This window comes from Mauremys mutica, chromosome 7 (assembly GCF_020497125.1).
Source record: "Mauremys mutica isolate MM-2020 ecotype Southern chromosome 7, ASM2049712v1, whole genome shotgun sequence".
Lineage (NCBI taxonomy): Eukaryota > Metazoa > Chordata > Testudines > Geoemydidae > Mauremys > Mauremys mutica.
Window position 1 is genome coordinate 68946460 of NC_059078.1, and position 25286 is coordinate 68971745.

Sequence of the window (25286 nt, forward strand, 5' to 3'; positions counted from 1 at the left end):
CCTGACATCTTGCCCTGTTTCTGTTCCACTAACCCTACTTCAGCTGGCTCACTTGGTGCGGTTCATTGACCCTTGACTCCTACAATGAGAGACTGGTACAGGTCACAGCTTCTTGCCTTGACCCTCTAGACTGACCTAGGCCCATATTCTTGAGTTCCCTCCAACCCAGACCCTGGCCTCAGGCTATGCCACCATACCTGGGATCCTGACAGTCAGAGGGAAATAAATTGGATATCCAAATCTCATGATTATCCCAGTCTAAAGAACCAGAGCATCAGAACCCAAATTTACTGATGCTCTGTTTATTTCATTCCAGCTCTAGATACTTATCCTCCTGGAAGTGGAAGCCTATGTCTTGACATCAAATTGTGCCCCTAGTAGCACAAACAGCTAGTACTGAGAGGAATAACAGTGGTATCTTCCGATTCGGCCTCAGGAGGCCTGGGTGAATTGCCATAGATTATATTTGAGCAATCCAGGTAATAAAAAGATAGCTTTTGGGGTCTGTTGTATCTGAACCTTTGCTGTTATTGTCTTCCTCTTCACACTGAAATGGAAAAGGCATAGTTGTTCTGTCTTTCTTTTTTCAGTCTCTATGCGCTGATTACCCGGGAAATCACAGCCAGGATAAATACTGTTAGAAACAAGTACGGGTATAGTTTGTAATCTCATTTTTCTTTATGTCACCTACTGATGCCTCATCTTAAATCTGGTATATACAAGGAAAGGGATAGGCTACATTAGTTGAAAAAATAAGCTGTGTATAGCTAAGGATACTTGGCACTTTAGAGCACTATTTATCCAGGAATCTTAAAATATTTTCAAACATGAAGTAAGCTTCACATCACCTAGTGGAAGGGGATATTATACCCCTTTCACAGATGCTTACAGAAATGTCAGGACTTGCCTAGGTTCATGCAATGAGTCATTAGCATAACTGGGAATAGACTCCATCACTCCTGACTCCCTGTGCTCTGTTGCAACCATCCCATGGAACAGCCCAATTTCATATGGTACTGCACATGTGAAAAAAAATCAACTGCAGTGTTTTCCTTTTAAAATAAATTACACTTTAATAATGATAATAGCAGAGTTGAAAGAGAAGATAAATCATGGGAAGAAGAAACTGTAGATGTTGGGTTTTTTTCCTCCTCATTAACATCCCCAGAGGAAACATCTGTACTGTAAGTTTTCAGATGCTGTTGCGCTTCATGCTGTCCCACAGTTAAAACCTGTTTTACTTTCCCTTCCAATTTTCAACAGACATTGTAGTTAGTGGAAGTGGCAAGAAATATGTCCCTTCAAGTTCCTATGACTTGGGGTGTAGGGTAGCACTCAATATGCACCACAGAATCTGACCCAATGTGATATTTTTTGTCTCTGGATGGAGCCAGAGTTTGAACTGGTATGTGTCATGTGACCAGAATGAAATAAAAATGCGGGAGAGGATAAGACCGGGTGCCTTCAAACAGCCCAGTTGTAAGTTGTTGTTTCATAGGTACCAAAGAACTTGAAAGGAGAGCACCAGGGTAAACTGTGAAGGTGGAGGATGGTCTTGTGATCGAGGTCCTGGATTAGACCGCAGGAACCTGAGGACTATTCCTGGCTCTAATAATGGCTGTCTGTGTGAAGTTAAGTAAGACACTTCATCTAGGTCTGTGCCTCAGATTGCAGTCTGTAAAATGGGCATCATAGCACTTCTTTTGTCTGGTTAGATTGTAAACGCTTTGGGGCAGGGACTGTCTCTATGTGTTTGTATAGTGTTTACCTCATTGGGGATGTTACTTTATTACAAATGATAATCAAAGTAACTCTCCAAAGTGTTAACTTTACAATTTCATAGTTGACTTTTTCATATTTTGTAGGGACAGAAATAAACAGTAATGTTCTTAGGCTAGGATTGTCTAAGGTTCCTAAAGGAATTAGATGCCCAACTCCCTCCCCTAACTACCTTAGGTTAGTACTGAAAATGTCAACCTTAATTCTCTTCCTGACTTGACTCTGATTAAGCATGTCCTAGGCTCATAAACTGGATGAAATCAGAGGGCTGTTTCCTGTGCATGAACACACCAAATGATCAAGATCACCAGCTGGGTTTTCCCAACTTTAAGCACTTTTAGGGACCACTCCTGCCCCTCGATGCACATAATGTACATAATTCCCATTAACATTAATGTGCGTTACGTGCACACTTGGAAGGGGGGAGCAGCCCTCTACATCTGTTCATCTCTAATTGCTATCGGACATATATTACAAGTTACTTTATCAAGCTACACAGGGGACAATGGAGAGAGGATGAATCACAAACTCTTAGCTCCTTCCACAGAACATATGAGGTGGTGAAAGACAGAGAAGCAGAGAATTTGTTTGAAGGGGTGGGGGCAGGGCACTGTGGGAAAGGAACTGCTGCCCAACATGAAGACAGACAAGGATGGAGGACAGGAAGAAATGTGATATTTGGGAGCATAGGGGCTAGTCTAAAGAAAATGTTTGTAATTGATCATTTGGATTTCCTTTGTAGTACACAACCAAGGCATGCTGCTGAGGCTGATTAGCAGCAGAAGCAAGACACTCAACTCTCTTTTTTTTTTTTTAAATCTCTTTCCCTTCCCACAGGAGGCTTGGAAGCTGCTGTGCTACTTTCCAGTGACCTTGCATTAGGCTGTAGGGAGGATGAATACACACAGCACAGACAGGCTTAAAAAGCGAATCACTTTATTTGAGTGTGTAACATACATGGAAAAAGAATGCTAGGATAGTGCAAAGGAGTCTATTGGCCTGAACATAGGACTGGCAGCCAGAAGCTCCTGTGTTTTAATACCAACTCTGGCTTCTTCTGTAGCCTTGGACAAATAAATTCACCTTAATTTCCCCTCTGTTATTTCATTCTGACCTTGCCTTCTTCCATCCTGCCAGGTGCTGAGCACTCTGGCCCCTAGACAGCACATGCTTAGTTGTAAACACAAGTAGTCCCTTTGACTTCAAAAAAAATGGCTTCACTGGGACTATTCAAGTGCTTTAGGAACAATTCAGAATGCTGAGCACCTTACAGGGGCCAACCCTCAAAGATATTTGCCCTTTGGGTCCAATGCTATCAGATTCTGAGTGGCCCCTGAGCTGTCGAGCATGCTCAGCTTCCCCACTGAAGTTGTTCAGAATTGCACATGCTCAGTAACTCATAGGCTTGGGACTTAAGTAATAAGCATTATTGTTATGGGATGGATAGATCATCTAGGGCCAGATCCAAAGCCTATTGAAATCAATGAGAAGACTCTCATTGACTTGACTGGACTTTGGATCAGGCCCATACAGTTCAGACAGGAGTAGCATGTGCATACAGTAATAATGGTCCAGACCCTGGGTCACGCTGTGGTCACTTTGTATCATAGCACTGGCACAAAGCAGCTCTAATATTAGTGTAGTTGCCAAGGGGTGAACATCCCACTGTAGAAGGATCCTCCAGTGGTATTGGCTCCTACAATCTGCCTCCCAGCAAACGGGGTGTGGCTAAGGCTCAGCACACTAACACTCAATACGCCCCCCACCGCTGTAAGAGCACCCGTGGGGCCATTGGCAGCCAGTTTACGTTAGAGTTTTGAAAGTTGCTCTGCAATGTCTGTCAGGGGAGCAGCCCAAAGCACAGCTTTGTTCAGGCCTGGGGCAGATACAAGAGACTTTGGACCCACGCTCTTCAAAGAGGCACACTGTGCATCTCAGCCTTAGCTAAGCTTCCGGGCCACCACATGTCATGCCAATAACTGCACTAAGGTCAACAGTGATGGGATAATGGTGGAATGTGATCCAGTGAATTTATACACTTTCATGTAAACAAGGGAGGCAGATTTTCCTGGAGTTTAATAAAGAACTGTATAGGGTCAACAATGAGCCAGTTTTTAGACCATTCAGTACATGTGCTCTGTTTAACCGCACAAGTGGCAGTCTACAGATGCCTGAAACTGGTTTCAAATTAAAGAATAGGAAGTTCAGTTCTGGAGCAGAACAGGCAACACGCATTCAACGGCAGAGGAATAGCCTCCTCTGTTTTAACAATGTATTATTATACTTCTTTCTCTTGGAGATCTCTTTAGTTTTCTGACATTAAATATGATACATATGGGGAATAAATTGAAGTACATTAATTGCCTTATTCATCACATCATTAAAATTATAGGTCTTGCTACGGAGTAGCTGCGATGTCTTATTGTGTTTCTGGTATACATCATTAATAAAAGCACTCCTGTTAGTGGTATGCAAGATGTACTTTCTAAATAACTGCACAGTGATTTGGGGCTCACTTATGCAACATATTGCTACAAACTATTGTAATACCCCTGGCGCTTGCTTAAACTCATTGGGCTGGTGATGGAATTAATGAGGCTGCTGCTGCTGCAGTATGCTGAGCACGCTCAGTTCCTTTACTGTTCTTTGTCTGCAGTGAGGCTCTTGTCTTTCAGGGCTGGCTGCCACTCTGTCTCCAGGGCTGATCCTAGAATCAGATAATGAACAGCATATCAGTGCAGCAGAGGGGGTGGGGAGGGAGAAGACTTATTATTCCTTCACTCTCAAACAAAACAAAATCATTGAACTGTCAGGGTCATTAAGGACCCTGGGGTTGTCATGGAAACGACCTTTGGGGGTTTATGGCTGTTAATGCATGAGTGACTGGCTGTATTATATGTGTGTGGAAAGGGTCATAGTTTTGTTGGTGGCTTCTAAAAAAACGGGATTGGATGGCTGGCGATCAAAAAGAAATCGCTGTGCTTCATGGTGTGACTATTTTGGATGTAGCAGGCTTTGGGGGGTGGGGGGTAGGGAGGGAATGAAAAGCTTTACTGACAAATATTTAGACAGTTACATAATTGCTTGTGGATTTCTTATTATTGGTAATGCAACTTTATTTCCAAGTTTTAGGAGATAGTCAGATTTCCTCATGCTGTCTTGGAATATTTACAAAACCATATACAAGTAATTTTGGTTCAGAGAAATTATTTTGGGATCACCCTGAAAGGGAATGCCTTGGGAGAACCCAGGAATCAACAGTATTAGAGCTGCTGGAGCCTCTGATCCAGAAAGGAAGTATGTGCTTTTGCTAAGTCTCTGGATCAAGGACTAAGGAGACCTGGGTTTAATGCCTTGCTCTGACACAGATTTCCCAAATGACTTTGGACAACTCATGTAATCTCTCTGGGTGAAATCTTGGCCCCATTAAAGTCAAAGGCAAAACACTTCACAATCAACTTCAGTGCGGGCCAAGATTTCACCCTCTGTGTCTCAGTTCCTCATCCATAGAATTAGGGCTAATAATACTTTCTGACATCAAATGGGGTATTTTAAGGATAACACATTAATGAACCTGTGACACTCAGATACTGTGATTAAAGTACCCAGAAAAAGAGGACCAAAGTGGAGTTACACCAGAGATCAATTTTGCCTTAAGCTTTCAGGTGGAAGCCTTCTTGGCCTTTTGCTTTACCAGCTCCCTCTGCTGGTTGGTTAACAAAGTTAATCTTTGTCTTCGGTGGAGACAAAGGCCTGGTCTACACTAGGACTTTAATTCGAATTTAGCAGCGTTAATTCAAATTAACCGTGCACCCGTCCACACCACGAAGCTATTTAATTCGACATAGAGGGCTCTTTAGTTTGACTTCTGTACTCCTCCCCGACGAGGGGAGTAGCGCTAAATTCGACATGGCTATGTCGAATTAGGCTAGGTGTGGATGCAAATCGACCTTAGTAGCTCCGGGAGCTATCCCACACTGCACCACTCTGTTGACGCTCTGGACAGCAGTCCGAGCTTGGATGCTCTGACCAGCCACACAGGAAATGCCCCGGGAAAATTTGAATTCCTTTTCCTGTCTGGCCAGTTTGAATCTCATTTCCTGTGTGGACGTCGTGGCGAGCTCAGCAGCACTGGCAACGATGCAGAGCTCTCCAGCAGAGGAGTCCAGGGAATCTCAGAGTAGAAAGAGGGCCCCAGCATGGACTGACCAGGAAGTCTTGGATCTCATTGCTGTGTGGGGCGATGAGTCTGTGCTTTCAGAGCTGTGCTCCAACAAACGGAATGCAAAGACCTACGAGAAGGTCTCCAAAGCCATGGCACTCAGAGGATACAGCCGGGATACAACGCAGCGCCACGTGAAAGTCAAGGACCTCAGACAAGGCTACCAAAAAATCAAAGCGGCAAACGGACGCTACGGAGCCCAGCCCCAGACATGCCGCTTCTACGAGGCACTGCATGCCATTCTCGGTGGGTCTGCCACCACTGCCCCACCAGTGTCCGTGGACTCTGAGGATGGGATAGTGTCGACGGCCAGTTCCTCGGCGATGTTCGCGGACGGAGGAGATGAGGAGGGGGGGGCAGTCGACAGCGCTTACAACGCTGATTTTCCAGACAGCCAGGATCTCTTCATCACCCTCAGTGAGATCCCCTACCAACCCTCCCCAGCCGTTACCCCGGACCCTGAATCAGGGGAAGGATCAGTCTGTAAGTGCTTTAAACATGTTAACATTTATTTTTAATGGAGCAGGAATAGTTACTAGTTGAAAAGAAGGTCAATATATATGGGGATAGAACAGAAATCCTCTTGGGAGATCTCCGAGAAGCTCTCCTGGAGGTAATCGAAAAGCCTCCGCATGAGGTTCCTGGGGAGAGCTGCCTTACTGGGTGCTCCGTGGTAGCACACTTTTCCGCGCCAGGCTTTCATCTGGTACTCCGGGACCATTGCCTCCACGAGCATGGCAGCATAGGCCCCTGGTTTGTGCTCGCTTTCACGCAGCATGCGCTCTCTATCTGCCTCAGTGACCCTCCTCAGGGTGATGTCGCTCGGAGACTCCTGCATTTAATTAGAGTAATTTGTTTACTATTAGTATTGGGAGTGCCTCACTGTTCCTTTGCATAACAAGAAGCGTCACTTTACAGCCACGTGGTGGAGGCTGCAGAGTGGCAGCATACAGGGATCTTTCCCATGGAACAGACGCGAGGGGGTGGAACAGGGGCAGAGTTTATGCTTTCAGGATTGCCTGCAGCAAGAGGACAGTGGTATACATTCACTTTTAAGCAGCCAAAAGTCTTTGGCTTACCATGCCTGGCTGCTCCACGGATTCTGCTGTCCTGCCCCGCTTGTCTGATCTGCAGTGCAATCCCCCAGGCAATGAAAGCGAATTCCGAAAATTCAAACTTTCCCTGAGTGAGTGCTGTGCATGGTCTTGTTCACAGAGACTGACTAGACTATGTTTCTTCTTTCCAAAAATGTATCTTTGTAAGGAATTCACTCCCTTTTTCCCATCACACAGCTGCAACTGTATCCCGACCTGCTCCAGCATGCCCCTCACAGAGGCTGGAGCAGATTAGGCGGCGCAAGAAAAAGACACGGGACGAGATGTTCGCAGAACTTATGGGCTGCTCCCAAGCCGAGGCGGCCCAGCAGAGCCAGTGGAGGGAGAACCTCTCTCAGCAGCAGCGCTCACACAGCGAACGGGAGGACAGATGGCATCTGGAGGACCAGCAGGCGACTCAAACGCTGCTTGGGCTAATGAGGGAGCAAACGGACATGCTCAGGCGCCTTGTGGATGTTCTGCAGGACCGCAGGCAGGAGGACAGAGCCCCCCTGCACTGTATCTGCAACCGCCCTCCCCCGTCACAAAGTCCAATACCCCCCTCACCCAAAATAACAAGAAGGAGGTGCGCCAAGGGCCGTGAACACTGTCATTCCACCCCAGCAGAGTGCTCAAGTACCAAAAAGCTCTCATTCGCTAAATTTTGAGAAGTCCTTCCCTTTCTGGGTCACCCAAGGCCAAATCCCAGTTTCATCCACTAACTGTGTAGTTGATTATTAAAAATAGTTTGCTGTTCATTACTGTTTCCGTCATTTTTCTTTACAGAAGACTTTGTGTGAAGGGGGGGAGGGGTTTGGTAATTGAATAGGACAGTCACCATTACCAGGGTACAGACACGGGGGCAGGATCTACAGCAGGTCACACACACAGTGCAGTCACTAGGCACCCTGGTCAGTCTGGGAGGTGTTTTTCATGTTCTGTGCATAGGTGGCAGATGCCCTGCTCCAGCTATATTTGGAGCTGGGTCTCTCCCCCGGCCCTGCCTGGATCGGGCCCTGGCCCCCACGGGTCTCCCCCCGCCCCGCCGCGCTGCACCCCTGCCTGACAGTAGAGCGGCTCCCAGCAGAAATGCTGTCTGCTGCCCCAGGGTCCTAGCGCCTGCCATCCACAAATGGCAAGGCAGGCTGCCCTGCCCTTCCACCATAGCCCTGAGCCTCTCCAATGCCCCAAACCCTCAGCCCCAGCCAGAGCCCTCATCCCCCTACACCTCCTCCCCCTTCCCACACACCCCTCACCCCTTCCTACGCCCCCACCCCCCAGCCCAGAGCCTGCACCCCTCACCCCTTCCTGCACACCCACCTGTAACCGTCCTCCCCCCAGTCCTCCCCTGCCACAAGGCCACATAGCCGCCGCACACAGAGTCCCAAAAAGGAGGGATGGCAGGCTCCGTTGAAACAACCAGTCCGGCACTGCAGACCGCTCTAGGAGCAGGAGCCTGTCATTCCTCGAGTGTAGAAGCGGTGTTAACATCACTGCACACCCTACCCACCACAGTCTGCGTCCCTGTTTCAACCCTTTAACGTGAATTCATTAGTAAAGAAAACGTTGTTAATTAACAATATTCCATTAGCTTTATTTTTAAACGTGTGTTGGAAGGGGGGATACGTGGTGAACGGGGTATGTAACCGCAAAAGAAAGTCAACAGTAATTGAAACAGGGGCAGGTTCAGCTTCTCTGTAAAGAAACTGAACAGTCACAGGTTACCCTGCAACCTGAGGAATCTATCTTTCAAAGCCTCTCGGATGCACAGCGCTTCCCACTGGGCTCTTCTAATTGCACGGGTGTCTGGCTGAGCGTAATCAGCAGCCAGGCGATTTGCCTCAACCTCCCATCCCTCCATAAAGGTCTCCCCTTGCTCTCACAGAGATTGTGGAGCACACAGCAAGCTGCAATAACAATGGGGACATTGGTTTCGCTGAGATCCGAGCGAGTCAGTAAGCTCCTCCATCTCCCCTTGAGACGTCCGAAAGCACACTCCACCACCATTCTGCACTTGCTCAGCCGGTAGTTGAAGAGTTCCTTGTCACTGTCCAAGGCGCCTGTATAGGGCTTCATGAGCCAGGGCATTAGCGGGTAGGCTGGGTCCCCGAGGATCACTGTAGGCATCTGCACATCCCCAACAGTTATTTTGTGGTCCGGGAAGAAACTACCTGCCTGCAGGCATCTAAACAGACCAGAGTTCCTGAACACACGCGCGTCATGAACCTTGCCCGGCCACCCGATGTTGATGTTGGTAAAGCGTCCCCTATGGTCCACCAGTGCTTGCAGCACCATTGAAAAGTAGCTCTTTCTGTTAATATACTGGCTGGCCTGGTGGGCCGGTCCCAGGATAGGGATGTGAGTGCCATCTATAGCCCCACCGCAGTTTGGGAATCCCATCGCGGCGAAGCCATCTATGACGACCTGGACGTTTCCCAGGGCCACTACCTTTGAGAGCAGGAGCTCAATGATTGCGTGGGCTACTTGCATCACGGCAAGCCCCACGGTAGATTTGCCCACGCCAAATTGGTTTGCTACTGACCGGTAGCTGTCTGGCGTGGCAAGTTTCCAGAGGGCTATGGCCACTCGCTTCTGCACACTCAGGGCTGCTCGCATCCAGGTGTCCTTGCGCTTCAGGGCAGGGGACAGCAAGTCACACAGTTCAAGGAAAGTGCCCTTACGCATGCGGAAGTTTCGCAGCCACTGTGATTCATCCCAGACCTGCAGCACTATGCGGTCCCACCAGTCCGTGCTTGTTTCCCGGGCCCAGAATCACCGTTCCATAGCATGAACATGACCCATTGCCACCATGATTTCCACGGCGCGGCGTACCGTGCTTTCTGAGAGGTCTGTGCCACTCTGTGACTTCATGTCCTCACCGCGCTGCCGGAGCCTCCTCGATCGATTTCTCAGCATCTGACTGTTGAAGAGGTGTACAATAAGGTGCGAGGAGTTGACAACGGCCATAAGTGCAGCGATGATCGCAGCGGGCTCCATGATCGCAGTGGAGTGCTGTGGCGTCTGCGCTGTCGCTAACAGGAAAAGTGCGCGAACTGATTTCCCGCCGGCGGGAGTGATGATTCAATGATGACAGTTACCCAAAAGCACCCTCGACACATTTTTTCCCCAGCAGGCATTGGGGGCTCTACTCAGCATTCCAGTGGGTAGCGGGGACTGCGGGAACTGTGGGATAGCTGCCCACAGTGCACCGCTTCCAAAGTCGACGCTTGCCCCGTTAGTGTGGACTCACAAAGTTGAATTAGTGTCCTTAGTGTGGACACACAAATTCGACTTTGTAAGGTCGATTCCACAAATTCGACTTAAGTTGAATCGAACTACTCTTGTAGTGTAGACATACCCTAACATGCTTCTCTTTGCTGGATGCTTGAAAAGCTAAAAGAGCAGATGAACGGCGGCAACAGTAGAGGGAACAAAGTGAACCTAATATGAAGGAATGTTTGAAAACCTGGTGACACCATCTTGAAGGCAGTCCTGGTGAGGAAACACCACTCTAGATATCAGAAATAAAGGGGGAAGTGAGTAATATTTATTTTGTAGTTGGTGGTAATATCCTTTAGTTTTCACTTTTCAACTGTCAGTAATTTCAAATCTCTGTTCCAGTAGAAAACTCCATGTTTAGAATGGGTCAGATTCTGTTTCTGTTACACCTAGTACTGAGAAAACTAAAGGATATAATGGGGTTGTATGGGTGTAGAATTTGACTTACTCTATGTTAACACAATCCAATAGTTAGGGTGCTAGCTTGGGAGACCTGGATACAATTCCTCCCTTCTCCACAGATTTCTTGTGTGACTTTGGGAAAGACACCTAATCATTCTGTGCTTCTAATCCTCTGTAAAATAGGGATAATAGAACTTCTGTGCCTCACAGGGGTATTGTGAGGATAAAAACATTAAAGACTGTGAGGTGCTCAGATACTATGCTGACGGGAATAAGATAGTTTGGTAGACTGTGAACATGGGATCTTACTGACCTTTCAAAGTCTAGGATGCCACCCTCGGGTAGCCGGCACACTATAAATAGGTAGAAAAGACTTGAAAAATACCATCTAATTTATTGAATTAGCATGATCACTTCAGAGCTCATGGTCTCTTGTAATTACAGCAGTTAAAACACTTCTCTGTTAGAATTGAGAATTTTTACTCAAGGAGATTAAGTAGATAGCTCTATCATTAGAGAATTGAATGTGTTTGATCTGCCAGAGATCTGTAATAGTTTAAAGGTTATGCAACTTCATTTTCAGATACAAATTTTCCTGGCAAATGAAGTTATATAAACAATCCTGAATTAGAATAGGTTGATATAAGAATTCGGGAAAGCTAAAGAATTTGTGCTATTTAATTTCCTATTTTGAATAGAAATGAATGTTTTCTTTGCTGCTTGTTTGATTGGTTGTTGGGCTAAGGGTCATTTAAACAAGCTATGGAATAAACATCTTTGGAGATAGCAAAACTAGGCTTCCTTTTCATATACAGACACTTAGGGATCCTTATGTGAGACTTGGTAGTTTAGGATTTCAGGCTTACTTGAAAACACTGTCTTCAGTTTCATTTCACAAGGATTTTGTACCCTTTGATACTGAGCTGCAAATAAACTGCAAAGATTTAAAGTCAGTCAAGATCAGAGTTTCATTTGTTTTGATGCAAAACTGTAATTGTCCCAAATCTCCTTGATACTGAGCCCAGGTTCCCTCAGAAGGTTTGCAATCCATAGTAAACATCCTGGTGAACTGAGGACGGGTCTCAAGTTTATGATGAAACCCAAAACCAGGTGACTCTCCTATGGTTTTAGTTCCATTGTAAACATTCTTCACAGCTCTAGTAATTAATTCAGTTTTGTAACAGGGTGTAGGAAGTGTCTAGATAGCCCACAAAGAAGGCTCCTTCCTATCAAAATGACTTATTATCCAGTTCATTCCACTCCAACTCATTAAATGCATTTTCTATTGATATTTCCCTGGGCATAGATCTTACCGTTCCTCTTCATGCTTTGGGAGCCAGGGAGGTGGGATAACACAGTGCAACCATTACTTTGCTCTCCATCAGACTGAAAATACCAGCTCAGCAAAGAAATGTGTATGGATCCTGATCTTGAAGTCTTTACATAAATTTTTTCTCAGTCCTCATGCAGCCAGAATTCCCACTGATCTCCACAGGGAAAAAAAATGGCAAGAATTACAACGTGACTTTTTTTCACCTGGAAGATATAAATATGACGGCATTGTACAAATTCTATTTAAGTATTTATGGGTGTTTGGGGATCAAAAATATGTCCAGCATAGAAACAAGCACCTAAATCAGACAGATTTACTTCTGTCCGTGCCATGGAGATTTAAAAAAAAAAAGGTATGATGGCTTTGTCTCTTACCAGATATCTATTGCTTGCCAGGTGTTGAGGGAACCAAATTATTCTGAAATGGCTCACACTTAGTTAGAAATCACTTTTACAAGTTAGGCTCCCTTCTAATGTGTTACATTTATTTTCTCTCTCAAGTACTGTTATCTAAATCTACACAGACACCAAAAAGTGAGAAACAGCTTCCTTTGTCCAGGTAGTTCACACCTGCTATATATTTTAATGTACTAATGAGCTACAGTCTCCTCCTCTTCCTGACATTTTAGTATTTAAATAAATCAAGCCATAGTGTTTTGTGGGGCTTGTTTTGTTTTTATCAATAACGTTCTCAAGTCCTCTTTTCATTCAATAAAAAGAGTTTCAATCAAGCACCTCTATCAAGGATAAAATTTGAGTCAATACAGATTAATTAAGCCCAGATCCTCAGCTAGTGTAAACTGGTGTAACTCCATTGACCCCAACTGAACTCTGCTGATTTACACCACTTAAGGATGTAGACCTTAATTCCCACTGCAACAAACTCACATGCTTCCTTGGCAGCCTAGTGGGGAGCCTAGCACAGGGGCGCCATGCTAACCAATTGGTGTCTTTAAACTAGATAACATTCATTTTCTCAGTGGGTCTTGGGGGATTACTTTTGTAATTACTCCACGTTCTGGAACTGTCTCAGATTTGCTCTGTGCCAGAGAACCTGAATTTGTATCAAATAATGCATAATTCATATGGCATGGACTGCAATTATGAGCTAATTGAGGGGTGTAATGTTTAAAGAAAGGATACATTATGAAGAACATCGGGAATGTCGGAAGGAAGGAAGGTTGTTCAGCTCATTGAGTCTCATTGCTTTTAATATTGTTTGCCTTAAAATAGCACTAATTGTTTCTTGAAGGACACAAGAGAACCCTAAGTTTCCCACTTCAACAACATTTCTTGGTAGGTAACATTTCAGTCATTATTCTTCAGGGGAAAAGTAATTCAATTGTCAGGTGTGAAATTACTCCTTTCCATTTTACCCACTGTCCTACAATTTATGCTTGATTATCTACTCAGCAATATCCTTACTCTTAAAATCAGGTGTATTTCAATTAATATGCCCTTCTTAATCCTTTCTCATCCTTCAGATTATAGGGATGAAGGGTTTTACGTTATCTTCATTGCCATACTTTTTGCTCCCCTGATCAACCTAACAGTCAAGTTTTCTTTGTACCTTCTCACATATAATATCTAATTTTGTTCTGATGGATTGAATGGTTTGCTGGTATTTTGAACAGAGTTCCTGGCCTCTCTCCATGTCTTTGAAAGATGAGGACATATAGCACCATTAAGAAAATATTTGTGTTTTTCATTTCAAGTGGCACCATGGCTGTATGTATTGGGGGAGGGGGAATCCACCCCTTCCATACAAAGCCAGTGTCATCAGGCTGTTAAATGGACTCTCCCAGGGGGAGTGAGGGATGAAATTCAAACATCGGCAGGAGGTCAGGAGCTGCAACTGAGGTTCTTGACAGCTGCTACTCCAACCCATAGACTGGAAACATGGTTGGGGACACTCTGTGCCACTTATGCAGGGCGTCAAGATAACTGGATGTGTGCAGATCCTCCCCTTTTGCTCGCACTTTGTGCCAATTTATTTGGATCTGAAGTGAAGCCCCCCTCTGTACCATGCAGGAAGTATGGAGACCTCTGCATAGCTGGTCAGACCGTGACATTCTGTGCATCTCCAGTGTGTGGCATAAGGGGCATGAAGAGCATAAGCCTTCTGCACCATACTAGTAGAAAAAAATTCACAGCTGAAAACAAAGATATATTTATCTTTAATTGCTGGGTGGACAGCATTTTATTCATCAGAGTATCACAACTAGGTGTGGGAGAATGGTCTCTTCACCAATTTGCAAAAAAAGTCTTCAAATTCCAAAAAGACATTTGATTCAGCTGTATTTACTCTGAAAAAATTGAAACTCGACTAAAATTAATACCTGCAAAAAGCATACTTTTTCAGCTCAAATTTCCAATATTTATGCAAAAATTGTATTTTAAAAAATATGACTTAAATCGGTGCTAATAAGTGACACTAGTAAGCCAAATCAGAGAAGAGATCCAATACCACGTGGACTTACATAAGTATCCAACACAGCACAGATTGCATATTGCAAAAATTTGTAATCTACAATTTGAATGATTTTCAGACCAAGAATTATCAGCTCAAAAATTCACACCACAATTTGAGTAACAGAGAAAGTGGATAATTTCATTATCTGCATGTGAACAATTCACTAAGAGGAAGAAAACAGGCTAAATTAGCCAAATAAATTATCCATTACGAATTGTGCACTCGGCTCTAGACAGGACACCGTTTGTGCAGTGCAATGGCTGAGACAACAAAAGATGAAATATCTGGTTCTATCAGAAAATTGTTAGATGTTCTTTTCTTACCGTTGTGGGAGTCTCAGTTAGCTAACTATTGATACAGAGATAGTTGTTCAGGTGCAGACTAATGTTCCATCTAATGTAATGTCCAGTCTTCCACAATGGCTAGTGCTAGCTGCTTCTGCGAAATGTGTCAAACCCCATAATACACCAAACAGAGCAACATCATTTCTCGGGCTTGGTCATGAAGAATTTGTCTTTGACCCTATTTTTGTGTTTCTCAAAAACGTTCCTTGTCTTTACTATCCTAAAAGAAATTCTGTTAGCTAATATTTCCACGTCACTGTTTACCTTCTTCTTCCAGGTCATGTATAAATATGATGAATATCACCTGTCTCCATTCTAATGTCTGAGGTATCCCAATGTTAACTTCTCTTCATGATTTAGTAGCAATTTTCCCCATAGTATCCTCTGCTATGGTAGCTATATTATCTCTTACCCACATTTTTGTCAAAGGTTTCTCAGCTCCTGGTTCCCAGATTTCTCTAATAGCTTGTGTGATGCATGACCAGAAAGGGTTAAGCATCCTGCAGGATAATTGACCCAAATTCAACTCTTAAAGACATTTTGATAAATAATGTTTGTGTTTTTGTGTATTTACATATATATTGTAAAAGGTTAACAATGTAATCAAGCTGTCCCTGTCTATGCTGTATTCTGTTAATTCAGAGATCAAAAGGACATATTAACATTTAGATGAACTGTAAACATAAGATATAGTTGTATTCATCTCTCTTTGACATGTATAGCAAATCACCTGAGAATGATGAAAAATGGGAAATTGCCTTATGTTAATCGGTATTGATAATTACCTGCGATGCTTAGGAAATTGATATACTTCAAAATTCCCCATTATTGCCTATTGTTCGCCAAAGGACTCAGAGTTGTCACAAGAAGGCCTGAAACTCTATAAAGATGCTTTGGGTCCCAATCCTTTTTATCTCAGATCTGCTTAATGCTTCATGTGGGAGAAGCTTGCGTTGACAGGTTGAGATCTCCAGAATCCCAACCTGGAATTACCCTAAATACAAACATTGGACTATAACCTATGAACTACTTCTGAAAGAACTCTTTGCAACTACAATGCTCACCATCTGTGCTATGAATCTGAACCTCCGTAGATTGAACTCATGTCTGTATGTATCTTTTAACCAATACCCTCTCTCTTTTCTTTTTTAATACATTTTAGTTTAGTTAATAAGAATTGGCAGTAAGAGTGTATTTGGGTAAGATCTGGAATATTCATTAACCTGGGAGGTAATGTGTCCGATCCTTTGGAATTGGTAGAACTATTTTATATGATGAATCAGATTTTCCTCATCCTCATCCTTTCCTCATCATATTTGACTTGGGTGTCTGGGTGGAGGCCTAACGATGGGTTGCTTTAAGGGAACTGTGTTGTTGGCTTCTGGGTAACCAGTGAGGTATTATAGAAGCTTTTTTGTGCTGGCTTGGTAAATCTAAGTATTGGAATGTCCTCCATGTTTGGGGATTGTCTGCCCCATTCTTTGCAGATCACCCTAATTGAGTGACCTCAGCTGGCTCCCCGGGACTCCGGTCACAGCTTGTTTTAAGTGCTCCTAGCCCAACTTACTGTCAAGTCCCTTCCTTTCCACTTCACTACTTGATCTATTCCAGCCACACTGCTAACAATGGGCCTGATCCAAAGTTTGTGGAAGTCAATAGAAATATTCCCATTAACTTCCGTGGGCCTTGGACCAGGCTCTATGTGTTTAGTGTCACAATGTCTCCAGTCACTTACCCATGATGGCACGTCCTCTCTCTTCTCCTTGCATGGCCACTGTGACTACTTGCTGCAGTTGGATTGACTAGTTGCTGGACGGAGTAAAGGCACTCAAACTTCTATACAGACAGCCTTAAAGTAAAATATGGCACACATCCAGAGGGCCTTCTTCAGTACCTTAACATTTCTGAACTGATTTTATTCAAACTTCATTTGCTTTGTAAAACTCACTATGTCTCAATTGTCAAACCAGGACTGGAGACTGGCACTGCATTTTGTATGCTATCATCAGTTGTATTACTTGGCAAATAATTTAAACTGATATAAGGAGATACTATACTTTGAGGCAAGGCACCTTCCTGTCTTAGGTCTGCACCATAATGTCATTCTATCAGCACAAAGCCCAACATTGTGAAGTCAGTGGTGGGAAGTATTTCCTGTCTTGTGGTGTATTTAATAGAAAGAAATTGGGAGGTTATAAAGTTCTTTCTTTCTTTCTTTCTTTCTTTCTTTCTTTCTTTCTTTCTTTCTTTCTTTCTTTCTTTCTTTCGGTTTGTTGCAAGATCCAGTGTAAATTGTCTTACTTAAAAAATAGCTCCCTTATTAAAGGAGTTGGATTTTTTTGTTTGGTTGGTTGGTGGAACTTGAGTACAGACTGAAAATGATGAAGTTCTGATAAAAAGGGATTAGGTATATTAAACAAAGCAATGTTCCATCTTACCCAGTTGAATAGAAACTTTGAGGATCTCAGGAAGTTTGCAAGGAGAAAGAGTGGGAACTTTGAGCATCTCTAGTAATTTAGCTGGGAGGGATTGGGGTAGAAAGCAGAGGATACATGGGTCTAATGGTGTTTGGTATTGAAGGATTGCAGTGGGATATTTTGTGGCGTTGACTGCATCAGCTGCTGTATTGCTAACTCTGCTTCTCAGAACCAGACTATACACTTCTTCTTTCCCCGCTGAAAGATGACTAAATTAGGGCAGCTTCCAACTTTGTCCTCACAAAACCATGAGGCAGAGACCTGGGGCAGCCATGGAAAATCAAAGCCCACTGGAGACATGGAACAGAACAATTTCATAGAAATTCCAATAGTGATATATCTGTATGTAATACACACACACACACACACACACACACACACACACACACACACACACACACACACACACACCCCAACCAGAGGTATGTACTTAATGATTCCTATATATATAAACTACAAGCCTCCTCTCACTCTCCCATTCTGAATTTTGGCATGACTAAGGGCATGTTTACACTTACCTCCAAAGCGACTGATCCAGCAGGGGTTGATTTATCGCGTCTAGTATCACGATTGTGACACGTGGTTCTGTGATGCTGGCCTCCCTTTCTGGATCGGACTGGAGAGCTCATTACAGGGATACGGAGCAGCTGCCTGCACAGGCTTCTGGCCATAGGGAAATACTATATTTAAGACATAGGCACAAGGGGGCAGAATTAAACATGAAATTTCAATCTTAACTCTGCAGTTTCCTTCTACTCCCCCAAAACTATTACACTGTGCAGTTATGGATAGAAATAACTATGGAAAATATAAATTAGGTGTGTGTAGATTAATTTGGTCCTTTAAGGATTGGTAAACACTAGCTTCAGACACCAATAATTGCAGGCATTTAAAAAAAAACTTTGAAAAATAATTTCTCAGCAATGGAAAATATTAGAAAATATTTTTAAAAATTCATCGTGTTTTTCAGTGTATTTGAATATTTGTAAATACTTTTTTGAGGGAATGGTTATAGACCGTGATCTCCATCCCAGCCATGTATGCTCTCCTATTTTGGAATGACTGCTTTAGAGTTTATATTCTTCCTTTTCTTTTTCCTTTTAATATTTCAAAACCTTTTTCTTTTTCCTTGTTTTGTTTTTGTCTGTTGCTTGTTGTACAGGCTATGCCTTCCTTCACATAATGTCAGCTTTAACCACAGCTTAAAGTAGTTTTGATCTGGGTATTTCCATAGTTTAGCATTGAAGTGTTTGCACCTACATAAGTAGCAAGGTAAGCAGACAGCAGAACACCTTGTGCAGGTCCTAAGCTCTGGCAGGCAATGAGATCAGATGACTTAAGGTTTTTTAGGGCACTGTGATCCATGGGCAGCCAGGGAATGTTTGACCCTAGATTCATAGGTCCCCAGTCAACCTCTGAGAATCAGCCACTCCAATTGCTCTGTCTGATTGTGTGTAACCCACACTTACACAGTGTGGCTGTTTGTCCCCAGTTAATGGCTGGACCACACAGAAGATTATGACTCTGCTACAGCCTTTGAGGTAGTGGAGAGGAGTCTTTTAGCTCAAGAAGTAGATGATCATGCTTTTAGATCCAGAGTTCCCATGTTCCTGTAGACAACAACTCATGTAGGGGCATTGAATTACATGTGTATAGAAATAATCAAGTACATGACACATGTACAGTCCTCTCACATCACTGACTTATGCCAGCCAATGAAAATGCAGCATACAAATTAAGCCCAATCACCACCATTCCTCTCCAGTTCTCTGTGATGTCACACGGATACTATTTAATAATGACCTGAATTATTGTTCTGGTCCTGACTATAATCATAATAATTAGATGCAAGAACATTACTAACTTTGCTTAATTGCATACATAATTTCTTCAAATGTAGCTTACTGTGAGGATCAAACAGGCAAAAGAGCAGTGCCATTAGTTGGGTGTTAAGTCTCACTTCGCTTAGCTCCACTCTTAGTAAGGTTAGTAAGAAGCCCTTTGTTATCCAGAGGAGTATGGAAGAAAGTGACACACTCCCAGAAAAATTCTTAGAGCCAGTTTTTAATTGCCATTCATTAAGAAATTAACGGGTTTACTTGTCAATTCCCAGAAAAATCATTGAGTAATTTATTTTATATCTAAAATTATTAAAATAAATTCTATAATTACAAACACACACATAGAACAAATGCTGTTTGTTTCCGGCAGATACACTAGGGTTCTAGTCCTCCAAAGAGCTATGCATGTGCTTAACTTTACACATGGGAGTAATTCCACTGAAAGTCAATAGGATGGCTCACATGCCCAAAGCTGAGTGTTTGCATAAACCTGGTCTGAGGCCTAGACTCAACAAAAAGGTTTTAAGTGCAAAACTCAACTCTTTATTAGCTACGGAGTCACAACCTGCATAATGTAATAATTTGCAGCTAGTGGCTAGTTCCTATGCAAATCAAATTTTTACGCTGTGCCTGTGCAAGCAAGAGTATTTAACTTTATCAAGACTCTTTATTGGGAGCGTTGTTTCCTATTTTCAGCATAACTGGTTCAAAACAATGTGAAGAGATCAATTGGTTTTTGTTAGTAGCAATTTGCTACCATAGAGAAAATAAAAGGAAAATGTGATTGCTTCACAAAGATGGGGAGTAAATATTTTATTGTCTCTTTGTTTCAGGATTTTAGCTTTCTTAGAGATATTGATACTTCTAAAGTGTACTGTATGGTACCGTGACTGACTTGCTGTCACTTCCTGTGATTCACTGATGCCTGTTATAACTTTAGATTAAAAAGCAAAACAAAAACACTAATGAACAGAAATGGGTTTATTGCTTCAGATAATAATAGTTAATCTGAACTTTTCCCTAATTGAAGGGTTTGTCTTCATGTACAGTGCTATAGCAGCGCAGCTGCACCAGCTGTAGTGCTTTAGTGAAGACACTCCTACACTGACAGGAGAGCTTCTCCTATCAGCGGAGTTAATCCACTTTCTCGGGAGACGGCATCTATAAGAACGGCCATACTGGGTCAGACCAAAGGTCCATCCAGCCCAGTATCCTGTGTACCAACAGAGGCCAATGCCAGGTGCCCCAGAGGGAGTGAACCTAACAGGTAATGATCAAGTGATTTCTTTCCTGCCATCCATCTCCACCCTCTGACAAAGAGGCTAGGGACACCATTCCCTCTCCTATGTTAGTGGGAGAAGCCGTCCCACTGATATAGCGCTGTCTACGCAGGTTAGGTTGCTATAATTACATCACTCAGGGGTGTGGATTTTTCACAGCCCTGAGTGATGTAGTTATACCAGTATAGGTCTGTAGTTTAGACCTGGCCAAGCCAAACTGAATTCAAGCCATTCCTGAGTTTAGAGAAGTGGAATTACCTTTAATAAACATTGTGATGCTTTGTAAGAAGCACTGCCACGAATGTGAGGGGAATGTTCTCACATTTTCCTTATGATATTCCAGGCCGGATAAGATCAGGAAATATTAGAAACATCTGGGGAAAAGACTGATTACATGACATTTTCAGACTCTCAGTCAAAGTAGTTTATGTTAGCTATTATTGGAACTGAATCACCAAAGGGTAGATTGTCAGTTTGCAATCTAGCCTGGAGTATGGGTGCCATGTTGTTGTGCTGCTGCAGCCTGTGAGGGAGATTGACTCTCCTTGGGTCACAATCTACCTTCTGGTCTCCTCACTGCTCCTGGAGGGTGTAAACTGCTCCAGGTCTTTATCTGTCGCACCATATACTCCCCAGTGTGCTGGTTAATGTCCTTGGGAGCATTAGAGAGTATGGAGTAAAGTTACCCCTGCTGCTGTTCTTTCCTGCCTATCTGAATGAGTGTGGAAGGAAATGACTTTGTGGATCTGCTATCCCAGCTTGTAGGAAGCAGTGATATAGCACACCAGTACAAGTGAGTAAGGGGGCAGTTACTTAATATCCTCTAGCACCCTCAGTGTGTCCCCCCAATTTTTTTAACATTGCCCATTAATGCTAATAAACTAGAAAGACATATACCACAATAGGGCCTGACTTGAACTTTTTGGGCCATTCTGCACCCACCCAGATGCTTGGCTTTCCTCCATTCTCCTCTCTAGGCCGGGCTCCCTGGTCAGACTACATCTCCCCTTATACACCATGGTATCCCTTTGGGTGAGGGATCATGGCAGTCACATAGCTGCAGTACATCAAGACATAGTCCAGCTGGGGAGCCTATCTGGGAGATGAGAATGATATATTCAAATTATAAATCCCATGAGGCACCATAGCCACATTTCAGAGTTGAAATATTTTGGTTTTCAACTGTAATAGATCAGTTTTCTGGTGTTCTGGTTTTACACATATAAATATAATCTCAAAATTTTCCATGGAAATCAGACACTTTGCAAGAAAATGTCATTGAGTTGAAAACCCAGTTTCCACTGAAAAACAGTTTTGATGGAAAGTTTTCATTAACAGCCCTAGATGGCAGTAAAGGTTATCTGCATGAGTAAATACTGTAGGATTGGCCCCTGAGAATGAGTCACTTGAAGATATGTTTATCCCATTGGATTTAAATCACACCAGCATGGGGGCCAAAGTAGAACTTGGATTGGAGGCAGGGCCGGCTCCAGGCACCAGCGCTCCAAGCATGTGCTTGGAGCGGCACTTTCCAAGGGCTGCACTCCGGCCCCACCCCTTTTTTTTTTTTTGCTTGGGGCGGCAAAAAGCCAGGAGCTGGCCCTGGCCAGAGCCCTGCCGCTGGAGAGCCAGAGCACCATCCCCTGGAGCCGAACCCGGGCTGCGGCAGCGAGAGGGGCTCCCGGCGTGTGAGGAGCTGGGGAGGGAGGGAAGGGGGGCCAGGGATGCAGGGAGGGAGGAGGGGTCCTGCTGCTGCCGCCACTGCCACTGCTGCTCTGATTCTCCCCAGAGCGGTGCGGTCTTTCCCCACCCGAGTGGGCTGTGCAGGGTGCCACCAGGCTGGGCAGGGGGTGCGGATCCCAGCTCGCATGCTGCCAGGGTGAGTGACTGGGCAGCCCGAGTTGCCAGGGAGCTGCCGTTGCCCCCTCCTGCCCCAGACCCAGCCCTCCGCGCACCTCCCCCGCCTCAGCCCCACGCTGCTTGCCCTAGGTCCCCACAGTGCCAGGGGTGGGGAGAGGCAGAGCCCGACTCCGAGCAGGGCAGCAGGGATACTGCCCCGCTGGGGGACCCCCACGGCTCGGGCACCTGGGGGTCAGTGTCCGTCCTCTCGGCTCTGCCTGCACAGGGCTGGAGAAGCAGCTGTCAGCGCCTGCCCCTCTCAGCCCTGGCATCCCCCATCTTGCTCGCAGCCTCTTCACTTGTACCTCCCCTATCGCTCCTTCGCCGCACCCCTTCCCCTTGTACTCTCCCTTCACCCGCACCTCTCCCCTTGTATCCTCCCCCAGCCCTCTCCTCCCGCACCTCCCCCTTCCCCTGCACCTCTTCTCCCACAACCCTCCTGATACCCCCTCTCCTCCTCCAACCTCCTCCGCGAGTACATCACACCCCGCTTCTCTGCCAGCATAGAGCCCCCAAGCACCCCCACACCCGCTCCTCTGCCTGAACCCTCTTTACTAGATCCCCATCCCTTTCCGGGTGCCAGGTTTGAGGGTTAGTCTCTATGCCTTCCATGTGCATTTGAAGCACTAAAGATGGGGTTGCAGAGGATGGGGGGGAAAAATAAATAAAAATAGGAGAAACACTGCAAGTCTAAACAGGGATTGCTGTGGTGAACGAGGAGATCACTTTTTGGTGGGGGGGAGCCCAGGGCTGGGGCAGCAGGGGGTGAAGGTGAGGGGGAGAGAGAGAGTCCAGGGCTGGGGCGGCAGGGGGTGCAGGTGAGTGGAGGGGGAGAGAGAGCCCAGGGCTGGGGCAGGGGGTGTGGGTGGGGGAAGGCACTGGTAAGGAGGGGAGAGCCCAGGACTGGGGAGGGGGGCAGCCAAAACATTTTTTTGCTTGGGGTGGCAAAAAACCCAGAGCCGGCCCTGATTGGAGGCTGTCTGAAGCCCTAACTAATAGTTAATCTACAGAGAATCTTTGCTGGTTTTAACATCAGAATTACATTACAATTTTGTTCCCCAGAGTAAAGAATATATTGTTTTCCTAAGAACAGAAAAGTGGGCAGTAAATGAGAATAAAGTGAATGGCTGGATACAAAGACGGCCCTTAACTCAAAATAGCAAATACAATTTAATAAGCAGCTAAACTATGATCATTTTTATTTATTGCTTTGTAAATGTATTTTAAAAGAGACTGTTTTTCCTGCACCTGGACAGGCTGCTTTAATGTATGCCACTGTTATTAGAGCTGTAATGAACAAGCAGTCCTAAGTATGTGCGCTTTAGTAAGGCTGTAGAGCTGGAAGATTAATGAGATGAGGCTGCTGAAAGGCACAGATTGTTTCACGCTTCTATAGTGCTCCTTAGCTCAGGGCTGGTTTGAAAATGTACAGCATTGTTCACTAAAGCCCATAACGGGTTGCTTGGGTCAGACAGATGTCAGAATAATCCAGTAAGGTACAGACTGTTAGAGACCATAGACAAACAGGCAATGGGTTCAAATGTGATTTAAATTGAGTATTAAATGATTAACCCTGAGAGCAATTACTCTGCAGCTGAGTAATCTCTCCCACAGATTTGTAGCACTTCCTTTCTTCCAGTTCAATCCCCAAGGTTGCCCCAGTCATTTTCCAGGTAATACCATTACCATCTCCCGATGAAAGATCTGGTCCTGCTGTTCTAATAGCCCTCCAGAAAATGCCTCAGCCCATCCCCCTTCAAATGGTTTCCTTGCTCTCCCACTGCTAGTGTTCTCCATCACCCCTTGCTGACTGTACTCTGGTCTTCCCATTTCCTGCATCCTGGTTCCTGATAGAGCACTCCAGTTGAGAATCAGCTGCAGAGAGATAGGATTCATGAGCAACATAGGCTGAAGACTACAGACTATTTCTGGCAATGGTAAAGCAAGGCTTCAGGGGAGAAGCCCAACCTCCCCCAGTTTCCTGCTGCTGAAAACTTCTGGATCTCAGCAGACCACCTTGCTGATCCTTAAAACAGACAGTTCCCGGGTTCTGTTCACTTGAGAGGTGGCCAGTGTCTGAAGGGTTAAATGAAAAGCATATAGCCGGAGAAGTTACCCTTGTGCATCACCACTTGCATCCGAAGAAGTGGGTATTCACCCACGAAAGCTCATGCTGCAAAACGTCTGTTAGTCTATAAGGTGCCACAGGATTCTTTGCTCCTTGTGCATCAGTTACCTTTTCACTGTCCCCTGCCCATATCTCCCATTGTTGTCTCCATTAGAACATTAACTGGGATTTGATCTTTTCCATTAAAATCAAACAGAGAAACATCCTTCAAGCATCATCTTTTTCAGGACCCTGACAACACAGTAAGATAAGATCTCTCTGCCACTTCATATGTTTTTTTTTTCTCAAACTGATTTTAAGTTAAGTCCCATGTAACAGTAAAATAGGAAAACATATGGTAAATGAAGGCATATCATACAAAGAAACTACAATAATATTTTTCTGTTGGATGATGTTTGGTTTAATTTCTTAAAGTATATTAGGCAGTGTGTTAATGTAATCTGATATCTGGGATATTGTGAATCTCTTTATTACAGCATAAATAATTTGTCCTGCTAATTTGCTGCCAGTATGTAACTTGTGTTTGCATATATAGGTGGGTAATGGTTAATTGCTACACAGTTCTTTTTATTAGATCTACACAGATAGGTTGGAAACAGTTATTAAATCAGCACATGTTTATGAAAATCATGTACATTTACAAACATGTCAATCTAATTAAATCTGTCAGCAATAATTCTGGAAAATCTGAACAAATTTACAAAAAATAGAGAAAGTGATTTTGAGGAAGGTCTTC

The 25286-nt window shown here is 44.3% G+C and overlaps 1 long non-coding RNA gene across 1 annotated transcript; it reads right to left on the reverse strand.

Moving 5' to 3' along the window:
• Window positions 1-4122: 4122 nt before the first annotated feature.
• LOC123373570 lies at window positions 4123-18054 on the reverse strand. The gene is made up of 3 exons (XR_006580763.1): window positions 17921-18054; window positions 12090-12258; window positions 4123-4486 (listed from the first exon to the last, which is right to left on the reverse strand). It is a non-coding gene; the product is annotated as an uncharacterized LOC123373570 (long non-coding RNA).
• Between the last annotated feature and the right edge of the window lie 7232 nt (window positions 18055-25286).